At 47.4% G+C, this 4,575-nt stretch overlaps 1 long non-coding RNA gene across 1 annotated transcript; it reads left to right on the top strand.

The window, feature by feature from the left end:
- The first annotated feature begins 531 nt into the window (after nucleotides 1-531).
- LOC112547156 (uncharacterized) lies at nucleotides 532-4,116 on the top strand. Its single transcript, XR_003090898.3, has 3 exons — nucleotides 532-749; nucleotides 969-1,307; nucleotides 3,610-4,116. It is a non-coding gene; the product is annotated as an uncharacterized LOC112547156 (long non-coding RNA).
- Nucleotides 4,117-4,575: the final 459 nt, after the last annotated feature.

Raw genomic sequence — 4,575 nt, 5'->3', positions numbered from 1 at the left:
GCCCTTTAAGAGAATATGATTCTCAACCCCACCTTTTGACACAGATAACTCACTTCCCCAAGTGGGGAAATGGGTCAATGACCTCACTGGACCACTGGGACAGATGAGGGGGAGAGATGGAGGAGAGAAGGTGGCCAGCCCTGAGAGTAGGGAACAGCCTAAAAGGAGTTCAGGAAAGGCTGAGCAGGAGAGGCAACTGAAAAAAGCCCACGAAGGGCAGAAAGCTGCTAGGCCCTAGGAAGGATGGTGGTGGGACACCTTTGTCAAGGACAGACAAAGAGCTGAGACTGTGGGGCCAAAGAATCTGTTGTTGATTAAAGGCTGAATAAACAAGACCCCACAAAAGAGATTCTTATTGTAGGGGGTTCTGATTTTAGTCAGTCATTGTGAAGAACCCAAGAGGGCCGGATTTAGGGGCAGGTTACCTAGGCAACCACTTGGAGTGCTGAGGGCAGAGGGGCTGCAGAGTCATGTCAGGTCACAATGGCATGGGCTGGGGTAGCTCCCATTCACAGTGAGATAGGGAAGGAGGTGGCAATGGCTGACAATGCGCATGGGAGGATCAGGGACCTCATAGAATCGGGGAGGCATTAGAAAGGGGGCTCAAAGTCAAGGTCCAGGAAAAGGAAATGGGATTTTAGCCATGAAGTCAAGCTGAGAGCGCCAGAGAAATTAATCCGGGTGGAGAGGGGGTCTACAAGTATGAGGAAAGCATCGGTGGTGGGCAACTCGGGAGCACTAGCCTGGAGGTCAAGAGCCTGCAGATATGGGTTCCAGAGGGGCAGACTTACAGGGAGAGGTGTGGGCACTGGAGAATAGGAGGAGCTGTGGGGAGGGGTGTTCAAGGAGGCTTGTTAGAAACTGTGTGTGTAGGGGGTGGGGGTGGGAGTGTTTATTCCTGGGTTTTGAAACCAGTCCAGAAGCCCAGGGCACATTTCGAAGCAGTGTGCTCTTGTTTCTTGGCCCAGGGTGGAGGGGGCTGCGCTGCTGCAGTTCAGACAGGCTGGAGCCTAGCTGGGATTTATGGACAGTATCACGCAGGAAGACGTCAGAAAGAAGCTTGGTCTCAACAGAGGAAGGTTTGAGAGAGAGCCTGATGTGACGACAGGAGGCAAGGGGATAGGCAACGAGGTTTGGAGAGCAAAGTGGAACTGCTTGGGCCCTAACATGAGATGTAAACTGGAGGAGATTTGATGAGAGTGTGTTCTTTATGGCAGTTCCCTTGCACTCACTTGGGGCCTTTATAGAAAACTGGGGCAGCAAGAGAACTCGAAGGAGCATCTGGATGTGTTGGGACCACAAATGAGGTATCTAGGGCTGATGAAGTTAATACGACATTTACCGCCAACTTTTATGGTTGCTGAATCGGGCCTTTAGTTAGATGACCACTTATTACTGATGTATTTTATGTATTGCCAAGGCACCTTTCTTAACTGAGCCATTTAGAGTGCACCCATCTCTTTTTCAAGTCCTTAAAAAGCAAAAAATTTGGCGCCATCCTTAGAGCATAGATAAAGTTCCCAATGCAGCCAAGCTTCAGTTCGGTGCTCTGTTTCAGGGCAAAACAGGTATTCATGTACTAAGGCACTCTTACTTCAGAGGGTGGAGAGAACAGATAGCTAGCTGTTCCATCAGAGAGGCAGGCAGTGGACTCCTTGGCAACCGTTTGTATCTTAACTGCAGTACAAAATGGCTGCTGCCCCAGCAGCATAGCAGGACCCAGGACTGCTAGCCCTTGTGATTTTAACAGGAGTCCTAGGTTATCGGGTGCTTATCTTAAAGAGCCAGCTCCTGGGTTCATGCAACTGGAGGAGAGACTCAGCTTTTATTGTAAACAAAAAAGGATTTTTTTTTTATCCCCAGAGGGTGCAAAGAAAAGTTTGAAAATGTGGCCTGAATGTAACTTAAGCAAAGAGGCAAAGAAAAATAACCCTTTAAAAACAGTGAGGTGGGTTTTTTTAAACCTAAGCTCAAGAGTTTTACAAACTCAGGATTTGCCATCCTGGCCCCAGTCTGCATTTAAAAGCATGACAGCACCTCTGCAGTGATAACTGGGTCTCATGTATCCTAAATTATAAGAGCAATTGGGGGAAAAAGTCAATGAAAAGTCATCTGTTACAATGACCTGTAATAACAAATGATGTTGGGAATAGACAGGAAGGGGAGCCAAAGACCAAATGAGTCTAAACAGCTAAGTCCTACTGATACAACTCAAGGGCAGTGTTGAAATTATGCTTGGTAGAAACATAACATGTAGAACTGAACATTAATGAGCCAAAACTGGTGTGTCAGAAAGCAGGCCTAACTGGAGGACAAAATAAAGAGGGGATCCATCACTCCCTTTCTGGGTCCTTAAAGAGAGACTGTGGGGAGGGAAAGAAGAAAAAACAGATGATGGAGACCAGAATGAACATCGCCATGTCCTAGGACCCCTAGACCTATTTTATTTTGCTGAGGGATGTCCTGAGCAGCCATGGCTGGCCCTACCATGAGGCGAACTGAGGCGGCCACCTCAGGTGCCAGACTGTGAGAGGATGCCACTAGGACCCAGAGTGTAGAAAATTGTGTCTCCTGCTGGTGCATGTATAGGTAGCAGAGCAGTGCCATGAGAGGAGTAGAACAGGAAGAAGGCAAAATTGAGACCTTTCAAAGTTTTGGCCCAAGCGAGGGGACATGGGGGCATCATTTGAGCTCTCCGCCTCAGGTGCCAAAATGTTGTGGGCCGGCCCTGTGAGCAGCTTGAGGGGAAGAAGGAGACTCGGATGACATTGTTACCCTGACAGTTCCCCAAACATCAGCTGGGATGAAACAGGATCAGACTTGAGCAAAAACCACTGCTCCAGCCTATCTCAACTAACTTCTCTTTTCCCCAAAAGGATCAGTTGCTGCCATCGCTAATGCTTACTAAGGCTACATCTATACTTACCGTGCGGGAGATCAATTGATCTTCTGGCATTTGATTTAGTGAGTCTAGTTAAGACCCACTAAATTGAATGCTGAGGGCAGCTCCAGCCGGTGCTGATACTCCTGGCAGATGCGCGGAATAAGGAAGACGGCACCAAGCTCAGCTTAAGGAATGCCAACTCCAGCTATGTATTTTACTAGTGTAGACCTAGCCTAAAAGACTTTCATCCTAGGCCTAAAGGGGAAGGGAATAAGGGATATTGTTAAAATGAAAACCTTACTTAATACTTGGCATTGAAAATGCTTTCACTGTTTTTCCTTCTTTATCTTTAATAAAAGGTTAAAAGGATTTTAATGGTTTAACGTTTGCCAGGGTACTAAGCTGGCTGAGGTCTCTCTATACTAAACCTGGGCTAGCACTGTTTAATGGTGGACAGTGACTGGGTGATGTTAAATAGTGATAGAAATGTAGCCGTGTTAGTCTGGTGCAGCTGAAACAAAATACAGGACTATGTAGCACTTTAAAGACTAACAAGATGGTTTATTAGATGATGAGCTTTCGTGGGCCAGACCCACTTCCTCAGAACTGAGGAAGTGGGTCTGGCCCACGAAAGCTCATCATCTAATAAACCATCTTGTTAGTCTTTAAAGTGCTACATAGTCCTGTATTTGGGTGATGTTAAGACCTTTCATTTCCTTCCAAAGCTAAGCATGCCGTGATGTGAAGAGTCGCTGAGTTGGGAAGTCCACGTTCCCTGTTTCCCAGTCCATGATGTGCACAGCAGCAGTTGCCAGCTGTCCAGGATTGGCCTGCGGTCTCCAGTAATTAAAGATTACTCTTTAATTAAAGATTATGTCATGTGTTGAAACCTCTAGGAATATCTCCAACCAAAACTGGCAACCTTAGCACAACCCTGTTTGGCCCAGCAGTGAGTTCAGAAACCACAAGCACCAGCAACAGTCTGGCACTCCGGATACTTCTCGCCTCCTTTGTTCCTTTGGGTAGCGTTGGCCCTTTTATCTACAGCACTGGTATTAATTTAATTTGGGCACTGTGAGCGTTGTCTATTAATGAACAATTTTATCGGAGCAGCAGTACCCAGAAGGAAAAGTAAGTTCTGCCAAGGTCTTGTTCTCTCTCCCCTGGCACAGAGACTACAGGACACAATGACTGGCATGTGGATTGGTTGGTCTGTAATACTGCCTCCTAAGAGCAAGTCTGAGCCAGTCTAGAGAGGAAGGGAGCGTTGCAGGTGTCTGTCACCTGGAAGATGCAGAGAGAAGCCATTTCAGGCAATGTCTGCCTCGTGGCTGGCAAGGAAAACCACGGAGTCAGCCATGGGCCAGAAACAATTGCCAGGAAAGGAGGAGTTCGTTATGGGCAGAGCAAGGCCAGGCCTTGGTTTCTCCATAAAGACAGAGATTCCTGAGGAATCTGAGTCACCCTCTGCCCTTTCCCTGCTGCTCCGGCAGTCTCCCACTCTGCTCACCTGTATCTGTCTAAAGAAGTTTCTCTTCTCCTTAAGACTTCACTCCAATTCTCCACAGAGATTTTGCAGGCTGACCTTTGCTTGTGTACCTTCCCTGAGCCAATCATGTTGCCCCTGTCCCTATGAAAACATGTGACTTTGCACACCACAGCTCCAAATGCTCATCCTTTCTAAAACCCCC

This window comes from Pelodiscus sinensis, chromosome 3 (genome assembly GCF_052426305.1).
Source record: "Pelodiscus sinensis isolate ZL-2025 chromosome 3, ASM5242630v1, whole genome shotgun sequence".
NCBI classification, from domain to species: Eukaryota; Metazoa; Chordata; order Testudines; family Trionychidae; genus Pelodiscus; species Pelodiscus sinensis.
Note: the sequence above shows the minus strand (reverse complement) of the source record. Positions and strands in the feature narration are given on the sequence as shown.